The 18050-nt window shown below is 34.0% G+C and overlaps 1 pseudogene; it reads right to left on the bottom strand.

Moving 5' to 3' along the window:
- Nucleotides 1-172: 172 nt before the first annotated feature.
- LOC120197431 lies at nucleotides 173-11765 on the bottom strand (annotated as a pseudogene).
- Between the last annotated feature and the right edge of the window lie 6285 nt (nucleotides 11766-18050).

The raw sequence follows: 18050 nt of genomic DNA on the forward strand, positions 1-18050 counted from the left end.
ACATTGGAAACCGAATGTATGATGAATTGGGATCTAGATTACAACAATAATGAAAGAAATAAATGAAAAGTCTTAACTAATGAATTTATCAAAATTTGATTCTTTAATTGACATGCATCTTTCTGCATAAAACCGATAAAATGTCTCAATTTTGGCCTACTCTAACTAGAGAAAACCTTCCAAATGATGATAAAATTTGGGAAACGAGTAATAAAAGATGACAACATAGATACTAAGCTCAATGCATCGGACATGGAATAATCATTGACGCATATCAGTTGGCTTGTCATGGATTGAAGAATTAATACCAAACATATATACTAAGCTCAATGCATCAGCCATGGAATATCATCGATGCGTATCAGTTGGATTGTCATCGATTGGAGAATCAATACCATGGCTGCTTCCAGTTAGGTGGTGAAGAAGCACACCTGCTGCAACACTGACATTCAAGCTCTCAACTGCCAGAAAGGACCGGAACTCCTTGCCTGAGTAACTAGAATTTACTTCCGTAGTTTCTGTATCATCAACCTCTCCAACTATGTCTGTAGGAATATTACCCGGGATCCTAACTAACTGAGTGCATGATCTCTCCACTAAAGGCCTTAGACCAGTCCCTTCACTGCCTAAAACAAGAATGGTCAGAAAACCTGGCAAAACCTCATTCAAGGGAACAGCTTTCGAAGAAACAGAAACTCCGAGAACCCGCCAACCGTTGTCAGCCGAGGAAGTTAAGAATTGCATCATATTCTTACAATATCAAAGCTCCATTAATTCGAGTGAGCCTGCACTTGCCTTGCTCACGACACCACTCAACGGGGCCGAATTATTAGCACAGGGCACGACACCTGAGGCTTCAAAGAAGTAAGCTGACCTAATTATTGCACCCAAATTCTGAGGATCGGTAACCTCATCTAAAGCTACCCAAAGAGAACCTTTCTCCTCATCAACTAAAGGGTCTAATTCTTTTATCTTCACCATCTCTAGGGGAGAAGCATCAAGCACCAAACCTTGATGGGGGCGATTATCAACAACCATTTCAGATCATGCTTTGAAACTTCCTTTACATTTAACCCGTGTTCTTCGGCCATCTTAAACACTTTCTCGAACCCTTTCTTATCCTTCTTTTTCCGATTATTACTACTCAAATCTAATCCTTCTTGGACATACAAAGCATAGGATTCCCTTCTTCCAGCACACAATGCAGCCAAAATAGGACCTACACCATAAACCCCTTCACCAACCATCTTAGGTAAAGTTGATTCAGTAGCCTCTTTCCGTGTTTTCCTGCCCCAATTGTCCTGCTTATTCCATCTTAGAAACTCCGGTTTCTCAGACCCAAATTTAGTGTCCACCATTCCTCTAAACCTTCCCTTAATCTTATCCCATCTTGGATCATTGACAACCTCATCTTCTTCTGCCATCACTTCTTTTTCTTCATTGATTTCATCCTTTCTACCTCGTCTGCCATCAGGTCCATTTCGAAGATCCCTTATCATATCTACTTTCTTATATCTAATCTCTTTAGTATCCATTGAGCGAGCACCTTTCTTGTCACACCCCAATTTGTGGGGTTAATTTTTTAGTTGAATGTGGGGTTTAATGTATCAATTAAAATTTTGTATTATCCTCAACCACCCCACGTTAGTCTGCACCTCAACCTCCACCAACCATATTTTATATTATCTATTTTAATAATTGTAGAAAAAGTTTGAGACTTCACACCAAAGTTTCAAAAGCCAGACTTCAATGTCTTCTGTAATGGAGTTTGCTGCTTCTAAAGAAAGCAATGAAGAGGGAAAAAATGAACGGTTAGATCATTTGTTGAATGTGGATCCAACGCTTTCTAACAGCTTTTCATTGTCTGCTGATACTTTCCTCAAAACTGCCACCGCTCTCAAAAACCAGGTAACGTGGGGAGGAGGTGGAAATGATGGAGGGTCGGGTATAGGAATAGACCCGACTGTGTATACGGGGCTGCTGGGGACAACTTTTACTTGCTGGAGATCTTACGAGGTGACTGGTAATCGGCAGGACTTGTTATTGGCCGTTGAGATCGTTGACTCGTGCGTCCCTATCTCTCGTGCCTCTACCAGGTTTCTGTGGAGCTTTACATCGAATCAATTGTTGGGGAAATAGAGATTTAAAAGTTGTCAACTTCCATGGTTGCAGCACGAAAGAAAACTTAGTTCAAGTTTTTGATTACCCTCAAACTTTTAAGTTCCAGCAAGCACAAATTCCAACTGTAGATAGCAATAGCAATGGATGCTTGCTGCATCAAAGGAGGAAGCTAATATTGGCTGTTAACATCGATAAAAACACCAAAGTGAACCTTCAGTTAGTGGTCGAGAGAGGGTCCGAGCTGTTAAGCAATCATCGAGCCGAGCTCGTCGATTTCACGAGCAGCGCCGAAGTCGTGCGTAAGCCGGAACAATAACGACGACGTTTTTAATATTTGACCCAAGCCTCAACAATCTCTTTCATCTTTGGCAGGACCATGGAGGAGAATTCTTCAGCAGAAAAAAAAGGGGTATATCATGTTAGGGAAATTGTGATAAAATGAGAAGGGCAAAATTACTAGGTTAGTCATCCAAGTTTGGTAAAAACTTAACCTTGTCTTTTAGCTTCCGTATTATTATTATTATGATATAATGGTTTAAATAAGATCAATTTTGTCCATGATGTTAGTAATTAAATATTATTGGCTCTTAAAGTTTTAAGTTATACAAATTTGGGTTTCCAAATTATTATTTAAATTCTAATAAGTTATCTTAATGACGAGGGAAATTATTTGGATACGAGTTAGTAATTTTGATGGCTTGGATCGTGAGGAAAATATTGGAAGTTGATTTTAAGATCGAGGGCGTTCGAAGAGAATTTTTATGGTTGATCAGTATGATACAAAAATCGAGGTAATACTTTACCACCTCTTTATGCTTTATGGAACATGTGAATATTGGTAAATGCATGATTAAGATAATATTGGTCTCATTTGTGTAGTTAATTAGTTTCTACACTCGATCTGAATACGGTAAAAGGGTTCAGTAATTGATTATGGTTCAGATGATTTTTATAAGAAATTGAGGGATTGTTAGAATTAAATTACAAGTTCTGTGCTTAGTGATAAAGAAATCAACATGGATTTGTAACTTATAGTTTATTTCATCAAAGGTTAAATGTTAAAGGTACTTGGATGGGAAATTATGATAATACTCTGGTAGGGTAAAATTACGAAAATAACCTTAAGTTGTAAGATGTCAAGAATTTTCCCTGGAAGTTGATTAATAATTCTGAAAGGATATATTGATATGATAAAACTACAGATGTGCTTAAGAAATGCTAGATTTTGCTTACGAAAAATGGATAACCGGTTTTTAACCCCTAGAGGGTTTGTGCAAGATATTAGAATTCTATTAAGGAATCATTTCAAGATAAAAGAATGTTCGGTAAAGCAATTGATCATAGGATCTCTAAATTATAATTATTTTCGTTAAGAGATAATATTGAAATTATATGGTTAAGAAATTATGAAAATACCCTTGAGAGGTAAAATAGTCCTAGTTAACCCTGAATGAGAAAATACTTTGAGGATTTGTACTTAACTCGATTAAGTACGGATTTGATTATTAAGATCCTGACTTAGTTCAGGAAAATTCCTGATTTTCCGTTTGTAAAATCTGAGAAGACACTTGACCCAGAAATATCCGAGTTATGAGTAAACACCTGAAGAATAATTTGTCGGGGTGTTCTGTTGTCATAATTGTTCGAAAGGACTGAAATAAATGATAAGATTGAATTTAATAGTAAGATCGGACGGAAGAAAATGATTGAAATACGCTGAATCTGTAAAATGACCAAAATACCCCTGTAATTGAAATAACCCAAGAATACCACCAAGCTCAAGAATGATTGGATATCTTCGAGCTCTTAAATAAATGGAATAAAAATGAATATCAAAATTACCAAAATACCCTTATGTCCTATTCTAAGTAAATGCCTTGGATTAATTAAGGAATCCAAATAAGCATAGGTATTGGACTACCTTTAAAAAGTTATGGAACACAGCCTAAGTAAGCCGATCAACTTTAATGATATGTCAGTACCTGAACGACATAGATATTACTTGAATGCGTGTTCGTCTACTCAAGTTTAGCTCGATGATAATTTTGGAAGTATTCAGCTCAGCTCAACTCTAGATCGCATTCAGGATTAAGAATTGGAGGTTTGTTCGACAAATAAACCACGAAGACCAAATTAAACTAAATGGAAATACAATATGTATTTGGAATTCAGAAACGTCTGAATTACTCTGAAAAACTCTAAAGTAACAAGAATAGACATGATTGTTAAATGAACTAAATAACCTCAATGAATGAGGATTAAATAAGTGATTTGGATGAGTCTGTAATCACTGTTGAACTTACATGATAAATTATCTTTATGGGTTATAAACCATGAATGAAGTACGTTCGTGTTTCCTGATATCGTTGAAACATGGAAATGAAATAAAGACAGTTAGGAGATCTATTCAGCGATGATTATGGGGATGATCTATGGATCTGCATTATGGTATTAAAGAGTGAATACACTAGAAGGATAATGAATTGACTTGTTGACATGCGTCAGTTTGAGAGTTGTGTAACTCGAGTTGTTTGATAATACGGTCGATAGTCATAGATTGTAAATGACTTGAATCTTTGATTCTTTATTTTCAGCTAAAATCACTTCGATCATGTTTGAAAACGTAAGTAACGCAGAAGGAAAAGATTATGAATACCTCATTTGGTTCAATTGGGCTGAAATCCTATGAATTCAAAGTGTATTCCTGAATACCCCTGATTGTTTGGGTAATGGAATCACTCGCAGTAAATCTAAATTTAGAATTATTCGGTATAAAGGTTCCTGAACGTATTCCTGATGCATATAGAAACTTAGTGGAATTCTAAAAGTATCAATCTGAAATGTCTGATTAGATCAGTTAGAAATCGATTCTCTTCAATAAGATCTTATTATTGGAATCCGATCAAATTGCACAAGTTCATGTTATCCATATTGATAACTATAAAATGCATCTGAAAAATAATTGGATTCTCTAGTGTGTTCCTTATATTTTGAAAAATTATTTTATTGTTTCAACATGTGGTACACTAAAATCTATGGTTACTGTTTTATGGATGCACCGACTTAACGGTGATGGCTTATGGATTTTTAATATTGTATAAACTGTATCTTGGAGATACAGATTTGTAAAGTACAGCTCTGATCAAGCTAGAAAATTTTTATGGACCTAATATGACTCTTAGGTAGGCTCTGCGGCCCTGAGATCATTCTCGGGTAGGCCTTGTAGCCCTAAGTTGTGTTCTTAGGTAGGCTCCATGACCCCAAAATCTATCTTGGGTAGGCCTCAGGCCCTAAGATGTTCCCTTAGGTTAACTCTTTGTAAGATGGTTTTAAAATACGAGTTTAAAAAGCTCCACTACAGTATGGTTTATGGGATTTTACTGAACTATCATTTGATTAGTGTACCTATTATGGTTTTATCGTACTGATGGAACACACTAGGCATCTTATTTGACCTCATGAAAACGTGATAGTATGAAAGGTTTCTTATGAACTGAGATTCATGGCTTCTACTCGATGAACTTCTAAGGGAACCCTAAATTATTCCGCCCACTGGTATACATATGATTCAATAAGAAAATTATGGTTTTCCAATTATCTGCATGTCATGTAGCATCATATGGTAGTTCTGTATTACTGAGCTTTTCAAAGCTCACTCTATTACTCATCATTGTAGGTTAAAAGAATTGTACCAATATCACTATCGACTTCAGTAAGGGAGTTCTTCCGGCGTTGCAGAGTATGGTACATATGATTAGGGGGCATGTAATTGTATTTTGATTTATATACGAGTCTGGAAATCTATTTTATTTTTAAATAGTGACAACTGATTTTATAAGTTACACGTTTCAATAAAAATTTTAAATTTTCCGATATTTTTACAGTGGGTCACTCCGGTGACCCTAATGTGACACCCCGAATCGGATCGTGTTACCCGCATCGGTCTGTGGGGGTTACATTTAGTGGTATTAGAGATATGGTTTGATTCAAAATTTTTCGAGATAGACCGGCCGGTCGAATGTCAAAATATGTCTGATCAGTACATGCCCCTAGACTACAATCGTACCTCTCTAAGCCGAAACTCCAAGGTTGAGTCCCTATCTGTAATGAGTAAACCTAAGTTTATATTCGTTAAGACTCTACCTGTGCATAAAGGAATACCAGTAACGTCTATCTGAATTATGTAAAGTACCTCACGAGCAATGTGAGAGTTACTCATCTGAGAAAATATGATCTGACTCCGTAAATGAAAATTTGGATATGTTATAACTCTATAAACCTATTCTCATAACAAAGGCTAAATTGATTCCACAAGGATAAATTTTTTTCTGATTCTTTTATTGGAATGAGGGAGAGTTCTGATAAGAATGTATACTCAGCTGATTAAGGGTTAGTAGAGGACTCATCCTTATGTAAAAGCTACATGAAGACATTAAAGAATTTTTAGAAGATTCATTTATGAATTTCTATGACTTGAGTGAATTTCATGGACGAAATTCTTTTAACGGGAGGAGAGTTGTCACACCCCAATTTGTGGGGTTAATTTTTTAGTTGACTGTGGGGTTTAATGTATCAATTAAAATTTTGTATTATCATCAACCACTCCACGCTAGTCTGCACCTCAACCTCCACTAACCATATTTATATTATCTATTTCAATAATTGTATAAAAAGTTTGAGACTTCACACCAAAGTTTCAAAAGCCAGACTTCAATGTCTTCTGTAATGGAGTTTGCTGCTTCTAAAGAAAGAAATGAAGAGGGAAAAAATGAACGGTTAGATCATTTGTTGAATGTGGATCCAACGCTTTCTAACAGCTTCTCATTGTCTGCTGATACTTTCCTCAAAACTGCCACCGCTCTAAAAAACCAGGTAACGTGGGGAGGAGGTTGAAATGGTGGAGGTTCGGGTATAGGAATAGACCCGACTGTGTATACGGGGATGCTGGGGACAACTTTTACTTGTCGGAGATCTTACGAGGTGACTGGTAATCGGCAAGACTTGTTATTGGCCGTTGAGATCGTTGACTCGTGCGTCCCTATCTCTCGTGCCTCTACCAGGTTTCTGTGGAGCTTTACATCGAATCAATTGTTGGGGAAATAGAGATTTAAAAGTTGTCAACTTCCATGGTTACAGCACGAAAGAAAACTTAGTTCCAGTTTTTGATTACACTCAAACTTTTAAGTTCCATCAAGCACAAATTCCAACTGTAGATAGCAATAGCAATGGATTCTTGCTGCATCAAAGGAGGAAGCTAATATTGGCTGTTAACATCGATAAAAACACCAAAGTGAACCTTCAGTTAGTGGTCGAGAGAGGGTCCGAGCTATTAAGCAATCATCGAGCCGAGCTCGTCGATTTCACGAGCAGCGTCGAAGTCGTGCGTAAGCCGGAACAATAACGATGACGTTTTTAATATTTGACCCAAGATAAGCCTCAACAATCTCTTTCATCTTCGACAGGACCATGGAGGAGAATTCTTCAGCAGAAAAAAAGGGTATATCAAGTTAGGGAAATTGTGATAAAATGAGAAGGGCAAAATTACTAGGTTAGTCATCCAAGTTTGGTAAAAACATAACCTTGTCTTTTAGCTTTTGTATTATTATTATTATGATATAATTGTTTAAATAAGATCAATTTTGTCCATGATGTTAGTAATTAAATATTACTGGCTCTTCAAGTTTTTAGTTATGCAAATTTGGGTTTCCAAATTATTATTTAAATTCTAATAAGTTATCTTTATGACGAGGGAAATTATTTGGATACGTTTTAGTAATTTTGATGGCTTGGATCGTGAGGAAAATATTGGAAGTTGATTTCAAGATCGAGGGCGTTCGAAGAGAATTTTTATGGTTGATCAGTATGACACAAAAATCGAGGTAATACTTTACCACCTCGTTATGCTTTATGGAACATGTGAATATTGGTAAATGCATGATTAAGATAATGTTGGTCTCATTTGTGTAGTTAATTAGTTTCTACACTCGATCTGAATACGGTAAAAGGGTTCAGTAATTGATTATGGTTCAGATGATTTATATAAGAAATTGAGGGATTGCTAGAATTAAATTACAAGTTCTGTGCTTAGTGATAAAGAAATCAACATGGATTTGTAACTTATAGTTTATTTCATCAAAGGTTAAATGTTAAAGGTACTTGGATGGGAAATTATGATAATACTCTGGTAGGGTAAAATTACGAAAATAACCTTAAGTTGTAAGATGTGAAGAATTTTCCCTGAAAGTTGATTAATAACTCTTAAAGGATATATTGATATGATAAAACTACAGATGTGCTTAAGAAATGCTAGATTTTGCTTACGAAATACGGATAACCAGTTTTTAACCCCTAGAGGGTTTCTGCAAGATATTAGAATTCTATTAAGGAATCATTTCAGGATAAGAGAATGTTCGATAAAGCAATTGATCATAGGATCTCTAAATTATAATTATTTTCGTTAAGAGCTAATATTGAAATTATCTGGTTAAGAAATTACGAAAATACCCTTGAGAGGTAAAATAGTCCTAGCTAACCCTGAATGAGAAAATACTTTGAGGATTTGTACTTAACTCGATTAAGTACGGATTTGATTATTAAGATCCTGACTTAGTTCAGGAAAATTCCTGATTTTCTGTTTGTAAAATATGAGAAGACACTTGACCCAGAAATATCCGAGTTATGAGTAAACACCTGAAGAATAATTTAGCGGGGTGTTCTGTTGTCATAATTGTTCGAAAGGACTGAAATAAATTATAAGATTGAATTTAATAGTAAGATCGGACGGAAGGAAATGATTGAAATACGCTGAATCTGTAAAATGACCAAAATACCCCTGTAATTGAAATAACCCAAGAATACCACCAAGCTCAAGAATGATTGGATATCTTCGAGCTCTGAAATAAATGGAATAAAAATGAATACCAAAATTATCAAAATACCCTTGTGTCCTATTCTAAGTAAATGCCTTGGATTAATTAAGGAATCCAAATAAGCATAGGTATTGGACTACCTTTAAAAAGTTATGAAACACAGCTTAAGTAAGCCGATCAACTTTAATGATATGTCAGTACCTGAATGGCATAGATATTACTTGAATGCGTGTTCGTCTACTCAAGTTTAGCTCGATGATAATTTTGGAAGTATTCAGCTCAGCTCAACTCTAGATCACATTCAGTATTAAGAATTGGACGTTTGTTCGACAAATAAACCACGAAGACCAAATTAAACTGAATGGAAATACAATATGTATTTTGAATTAACAAACGTCTGAATTACTCTGAAAAACTCTAAAGTAACAAGAATAGACATGATTGTTAAATGAACTAAATAACCTCAATGAATGAGGATTAAATAAGTGATTTGGATGAGTCTGGAAACACCGTTGAACTTACATGATAAATTGTTTTTATGGGTTATAAACCATGAATCAAGTACATCCGTATTTCTTGATATCGTTGAAACATGGAAATGAAATAAAGATAGTTAGGAGATCTATTCAGCGATGATTATGAGGATGATCTATGGATCTGCATTATGGTATTAAAGAGTGAATACACTAGAAGGATAATGAATTGACTTGTTGACATGCGTCAGTTTGAGAGTTGTGTAACTCGAGTTGTTTGATAATACGGTCGATAGTCATAGATTGTAAATGACTTGAATCTTTGATTCTTTATTTTCAGCTAAAATCACTTCGATCATGTTTGAAAACGTAAGTAACGCAGAAGGAAAAGATTATGAATACCTTATTTGGTTCAATTGGGCTGAAATCCTATGAATTCAAAGTGTATTCCTGAATACCCCTGATTGTTTGGGTAATGGAATCACTCGCAGTAAATCTAAATTTAGAATTATTCGGTATAAAGGTTCCTGAACGTATTCCTGATGCATATAGAAACTTAGTGGAATTCTAAAAGTATCAATATGAAATGTCTGATTAGATCAGTTAGAAATCGATTCTCTTCAATAAGATCTTATTATTGGAATCCGATCAAATTGCACAAGTTCATGTTATCCATATTGATAACTATAAAATGCATCTGAAAAATAATTGGATTCTCTAGTGTGTTCCTTATATTTTGAAAAATTATTTTATTGTTTCAACATGTGGTACACTAAAATCTATGGTTACTGTTTTATGGATGCACCGACTTAACGGTGATGGCTTATGGATTTTTAATATTGTATAAACTGTATCTTGGAGATACAGATTTGTAAAGTACAGCTCTGATCAAGCTAGAAAATTTTTATGGACCTAATATGACTCTTAGGTAGGCTCTGCGGCCCTGAGATCATTCTCGGGTAGGCCTTGTAGCCCTAAGTTGTGTTCTTAGGTAGGCTCCATGACCCCAAAATCTATCTTGGGTAGGCTCTTAGGCCCTAAGATGTTCCCTTAGGTTAACTCTTTGTAAGATGGTTTTAAAATACGAGTTTAAAAAGCTCCACTACAGTATGGTTTATGGGATTTTACTGAACTATCATTTGATTAGTGTACCTATTATGGTTTTATCGAACTGATGGAACTCACTAGGTATCCTATTGGACCTCATGAAAACGTGATAGTATGAAAGGTTTCTTTTGAACTGAGATTCATGGCTTCTACTCGATGAACTTCTAAGGGAACCCCAAATTATTCTGCCCACTGGTATACATATGATTCAATAAGAAAATTATGGTTTTTCAATTATCTGCATGTCATGTAGCATCATCTGGTAGTTCTGTATTACTGAGCTTTTCAAAGCTCACTCTATTACTCATCATTGTAGGTTAAAAGAATTGTACCAGTATCACTATCGACTTCAGTAAGGGAGTTCTTCCGGCGTTGCAATGTATGGTACATGTGATTAGGGGGCATGTAATTGTATTTTGATTTATATACGAGTCTGGAAATCTGTTTTATTTTTAAATAATGACAACTGATTTTATAAGTTACACGTTTCAATAAAAGTTTTAAATTTTTCGCTATTTTTACAGTGGGTCGCTCCGGTGGCCCTAATGTGACTCCCCGGATCGGATCGGGTTACCCGCATCGGTCTGTAAGGGTTACATTTCTTTCCCAAAAAAGATTCATCCACTTCCTCCAAAGACGAGCTATGATTCTCTCTCAATCTATCCAATGATTCCTCCCAAGAAAACCAACTATCCGTCTTCGCAGCCACCACTCTATGTGATTTTTCCCCTCCATTCATTCTCCCTGAATCTAACCAAGGTAACAATTTTCCTTCTCCAGTAAAAACCCTATCTTCATCAACTCCTTTCAAATTCAAACTCGATAAACCCCTAGTTCTTACCAAAGCACAACATCCCACAGCAGTTCTAATCCTACAGCCACTTAAAGTATTTCTGGGTTTTACCAAACTGGTAGCTCTATGAGTGCTATACATCAATGGAGGGTTTAAGGAGGATTTTGGACAACAACCAATTGTAAAGTTCGGGTTTTTGAAGAAAATCTGATAGCTATTGGAAAAGTTTGGATATTTGTCAAGTTAGAGTACATTGTGTGAGATTATCGATAGAAACAGAACTCAGTTTACATATAAAGAGATGAAAATGGAAATTGAAAGAGCAGTTCAATGGAAGAACAGTCTACCTGGGTTTAAAGCAGAGGCTTTTGAAAAGTAAAATACAACCATAACCTTATCCAATCTCCTTCAATGGTTACACAATCTCTGCTTCGCTCTCTCCGACTCTGATAGTAATTATGATTTTAGGTTAGATAATTAAGACTGCTGACGCGTAAAACGCCACCTCCGTTGTCGTACCTCCAACGTTTTCAAGTGTTTTTAGGCAGGTAAACTATACAAATGATCACCAATGGGTAAAAGTTTGTTTTACTATTTAAGTTTTAAAAATAACAAATTGATCATCAATATTATTGATTTGTAATAAATTAATCATTTAATAACCGTTAACATAGATGACGGAAAGCTAAGATGAACTGTTAACAACTGAACTAGCCCATTAAAATCCCCAATCACACTTATTAAAATGTTTTTTTTCAACTGTTATCCGTAATCATTATCTTCTTCCTCACTTTCTCAATCATTCTTCCTCACTCTCTCAATCACACTTATTACAATGTTTTTTCAACTGTTATCCTTAATCAATATCTTCTTCCTCACTCTCGCTTATCTACAAAGACTCTAAATCCCAAAAATTTTCACCCACGTCCGATGCTTTGCCCAAGCATTACCCGATAATTGGTTCCATTTTGGCATATCCAATGAAAGCAATTACATCCAATGGATCTCCAGATCTATGTCCCGGTGTTGCCATATGTGATGTCTTTCCAAATCAAAAGTTGATGAACTTTTTTTACTGCAATGGCTTCTCTTTCAAATGCATCTCTTTTTTGTAGCCTCACCTAATTCATCTTAATATAATTCTGAGTTGATCCTCTACTTGTATGTTCCTCTTTCTGTTAATTTTGATCAGGATAAATGGTTGTTATCTCTGTCTTTTGATTTCACTCTCTTCAGATTTCAGAAGGTCCAAAAGACAGTAAAACTACACCAACAATAAGTTACGCATCTCGATGGAAGTCTGTTGTAAAATCCCGTAGCCAAACAAGTTTCAAAGGTATTTATGTAAAAATAGATAGATTATGATCCAACAAATTAAAAAAAGAAGGGAACATTGAAGCAACCAATTGAAATACTTTCAACTTGGAATTTGAGGATCAAACATAACCTGTATTTTCAAATGCAAGTGCCTTGTCTTTGTCGATAAGGGTAGCATCCCTTTGAGGAACTCTACGGTTATATATAAAGTCACCCTATTCTGATCAGTTATGGTTTGTAATACACTTAACCCGTATATGTGTACTATCATGAGTTAAAGATGTCACATTAATTATTCAAAATATTTCTTAACCTAAAATGAGTAAAATTTTGTTTCTTTCACAAGTTTTAAATTTTAACATTTATTATAAAATAATTAATAAGAGAAAATCAAAATATAATATTTCGACTTCTAATTCAAATCAGTTTTAGGCAGTAACGAATAGTTTTGCTCTGTTTCATATAATAAATAAATTGTCCAAAAACTGTCTGTTTTAAAATCCAATTAATTAATATTTAAAACATAGTTTAATATCATAATATTTATTCATACTATTAATTATATTTAATACTAACTATATTAATAATTTGCAGACATTTCTTACTAGTATACATGCCAGCTAGAAAATTTAGAATACAATAGGATGTCATTACTGATACTTGTAAATATTCCTTGATGATTGATGCCAAACTCATTTCCTTACTCCTCTCGCTATCTTTTACATACGTGTGAAAATCATCACACGCTAAGTATACACTTAGTGAAACAATCAATAGAATTATTCAAGGTAATGCAACACATAAATGTAAATGAGAAACAATATTCAATGCATTATGATCACTTTACCTGTAATTTCAATCATTCTACTAATATTAGCATGATATGAACCACAAATAAATTTCTTACCAATATACTTTCCATTTTTCCAAAAGCTCATAAGCTTATTCACATGTATATCAATTATTAACCAATAAACCATAGCTCAAATATAAACCTATGAGGACCCTAGGTATACGAGTCAAATATATGCACCGTAGTACGAATACACATAAGGTCGTGCCCACCAAACACGCTAACATAGGCACGCAATAGTAAATAAATTCCTAAAAATCTTCTGATGCTCATTCGATACAAATTCCATATCACAACATAAATGTTGACCTTAACACTTCAAGTTGACCATTCAAGTTCTTTTTTATCCAAATTTATCCAAACTTCACCTAACATTTTCACTTAAGTTTCCAACTTTTCCATATTTGTGATTTGATCATCAACTTTTATCAACTTTCCAAAATGACCCAATTTCACATTCTAACATCAAACTCAACACTCTAACATTAATTTCCAGCATAGTACATCAGCTATTGAATAATTACACATTGGTCCCATAATTTTTTGTAATTGCTAACTAGGTCCCCAAACTTTCACAAAATTGGTCCAAACATCACTCTAAAGCTTGTAGAACCTTCCAAATATTATTTCTAAGCTTAGGAATATTTTCCCTATTTTTCTTCTTTAGGCAAAAAATCTAGGGTTTAGGGATTCTTAGGTTTTCAACTTGTTCCAAGCATGAATTCAACCTCTAAACAACATTTGAAGGCTTCTACAATCAAACCCTAACATAATTTAACCAAATCACAAACTTCCCAAAACCTAGGGTTTATGTCGAAAGCAATAGATTAAATTCTAGGTGGTTTTAAACATCAAACAAGCTTGAAAATGATTATACAACATCAATAACCTCAAAAATCCATCATCAATTCATAAAAACCTAACATATTCGTCATCCTCCATATTGGGGAAAAACATTCAAGCAAGATTAGCATGCATAATTGGTACCAAATGATAGAGCATTTCGAATAGAACAAATTTCTATTTCACACTTTAATCCAAAAACTTAAGGAAATTGCTTAAAATGAAAAATAAAATTTTTCTTACTCAGGGTTTATGGTTCACACCTATGGTGGATAAAGATGAGCTTGATCTCATGAAATTTCTAGTTAATTTCATGTTAATTTGTCATTTATTAAGCTTAAATGAATTTAAAATTCATTTAATGAAAAATGACAATTTTACCATGAATGAAACTTGATAATTACATCTATACCAAGCCACATGCTACTTACCATCTTCCCAAAGTCAAAGATGAACAAATTATTATAACCTTTACAACTTTGCCCATGCACTTTTCCAAAAAATTCAATTTTTCCATTTTCATCGAATGATCCAAAATGAACATGGAAACAAATTCTTAAATCCAATAATCTATATTATTTTCCACGATTTTAAAATGTGAAAACAATATTTCTAATATTATTTATCAACCTTCAAGTTTCCTCAAAATTTCTATTCGACCCGATTTACTGAATTTTTACCAGACTTTTACACTTTATAGCTTTTAACACAAATTTTGGATCTAAAATCTAATTCCCAAGAAAACGTCATTCTTGTGGGGTGAACTATCCATTTATGGGATAAAATTTCTTTTTGAGAAAATTACCACTTTAGTCCCTAAATGTTTTCAAGTTTATACTTTGGCTATTAAAATTTCAAAAATTACATTTTGGTCACTAACCAAAATTTTGGGGTGTTACAATTCTTCTACCTTAATTAAATTCAACCTTGAATTTTAAATACACATATGATGTAAACAGATGAGGATACTGTTTTTTTTATATGTATTGCTCTTTTTCTCTCAAATCTGAATAAGACTTTTATCAGTCAACAATTATTTTGAGATTATCTCGAATAATCATTCCCTTGTTACAAAATTCATTGTAAGTCTTTCCTGTTTCCAATGAGGAATGGAAATCAATTGTAACAATCCATAAGACACTTGATGCTCTACTTTAACTTGTTGACATATCAGGCATTTAGAATCAAACTCGGTGATAGCTCTTTTCATACCTGCTACTAATATCGACTCTTTTCTCGATAATATAAGCATCCATTAGACTTAACTTCGAGGTGTTTGGTTTTAACTTTTTCCACTTGTTCTATCTTTGGCAAGCACAACAATTTTCATCTTTCCTTTGAAGATCCTTTACTCGATCTAGCAAAATAGGCTTTAACTTTTATTATACAATTAAAACACCATATTTTTTTAAAGACAATCACGTATTCAAAACTCTCAAAACAGAAATGTGTTTCGACTTTATCATATTAGCCACCACATTAGCCTTTCTTGATTGTAGTCGTTAAGCACATAATCATTCTTTAAGGAATTCAATAAATTTCCTGTATTTTCACTCCTTCGAGTTAACATATACTTTTGACTTTTGAGATCTGTAAAGATATAACATCACTCACCATATAGATAGTGGTGTTATATCGATGAAGTAAAAACAACTTTTTTCAACTTGAAATCATGAGTCGGATAATTTCTTTCATGATTCTTTAGTTGCTTTGAACCATAAGCCCTAACTTTTCCTCTGGCACGAGCACATATCCCAAATAATTATGAGAAACATTACTATAAATCATATAGTATTTTCTAGATTCTAATTACACTGACCTTGGAGCTTATGTCAGTATTCTTTTTACATCACAAATTTTTATTGGCATTTATTAGTCCAAATGAATAGCGTGTCTTTTCTCTATAGCTTGGTCCAAGGGAGTATAATAATCGAAAAGTTCTTTATGAACCTTCAATAGTAACTATCAATTCCCAAGAAACTTTGAAATTCAAAAAAATTCTTTGGACTTTATCATTTGACTATGGCTCTTGCTTCCTTGATATATACTCTTATCCATCAGCTCAGACCAAATGGCCAAGGAATACAACCTTAGACAACCAACATTAAACTTTGTCAACTTAACATACCCCAAAGAGTTGGAAGAGCTATACAAAGATATACACATGTTCTTCATTGGTCTTACAATAGATTAAAATATCATCGACGAGCACTTCACAAATTAATCCAAGTATAACTGAAATACTCAGTTTATCAAATCCATAAATACACAGGAACATTCGTTAAACCAAACGAAATTAACGCAAACTTATATTGTCCATATTGAATTCTGAAAACTGTCTTTGGAAGATCTTCTTCCTTAACTTTAACTAATACTATCCAGATAGGAGATTTATCTTGAAGAATATCAATGTAGCTTTTAACGGATCAAAAGATCATCAATCCTCGAAGTATGATACTTATTCTTCACTATTATCTTATTTTGACTGACAATAATCCATGCATAATTACATAGACTCATCTTTTGTAGCACCCCAAATTTTGGGCTAGTAGTTTCAGGTTTACCCAAGAGGTAAATGGACCTTGTGAAAATTATAAATTAAGTTGTTGGGCTTAATTGGGTTGGTTTTGGGTCCCAATTAGCCATAAAAAGGGTATTTTAAATTGAGTCAAAAGACGAAGGATTAAAAGTGTAATTAGACCCTTATGGGAAATAAAAGCTAATTTGGTTTTTATTATGTTTTGGATGTGAGTTTCATCCCCATTCCCATTCCCCTTCTTTTTATTTTTTCTTTTTTTTTCTCTTATTCTCCCTCTCCAAGTCTCCATAACCTCAAGTGGTGGTAAGATTTTATTTTTTCAAGTTTATTAAGTCTCAAATATGTTATTCTCACTCCCTATAACATTCTTATGTTAAGGAAATCCTTACATTTTTGTGGCTAAAGGAAAAAGGGAGAAAAATCAACAAAGTTCAAAAAGGAAGGTGCTTGATAGGTAAATGAGCTTCATTTCGAGTTTCTAAAATCAAGGTAGCGTATTTCTAATCCTTTGGAGTATTAAGTTTCCATAGATTTCAAGTATTTATAAATATTTGGTGATTTAAGCATTTTAGGGTTTATCTTTGATTTCTCAAGCAAATCACATTGTGTTAATAACACATTTTTATGATACCTTAGGACCCTAAACAACTTACTAAACTTCATAATAAATTTAGAAACTAAACCAAGTCATCTAGGATGGTTTTGGGTAAATTATCAAGCCTAAAATATAAGTTTTAGGGCTTAAGTATCGAGGCTATAATGAACAATATCGATACTGGTTAAATTGGGAAAAAATTAGGGATTTTGGACTGGAATACTGATATTGCCATGGGTAGTATCAATGCTGCACTTACAATATCGATACTCAGAGTTACAGTATCAATACTAGGGCCCCAATTTCGTAACATAATGCATTTTTAGTACCGATACTCATTGGGGTATCGATACTTGACCATAGGGTATCGATACTACAAGTAGAGTATTAATACTACTCTCATTGGATGGTTAGATTTGACCCTTTTAAGGTCCGTAAGAGGTAAAGACGATCCGTAATATTAAGACTTAGTCCACGAGGGAGATAAATGACCAAGTATTCCTAAAAATACTCGCAGGAGTAACTATATTAAGCGTAATA

This window comes from Hibiscus syriacus, unplaced genomic scaffold (assembly GCF_006381635.1).
Source record: "Hibiscus syriacus cultivar Baekdansim isolate YM2019G1 unplaced genomic scaffold, ASM638163v2 tig00117048_pilon, whole genome shotgun sequence".
Lineage (NCBI taxonomy): Eukaryota > Viridiplantae > Streptophyta > Magnoliopsida > Malvales > Malvaceae > Hibiscus > Hibiscus syriacus.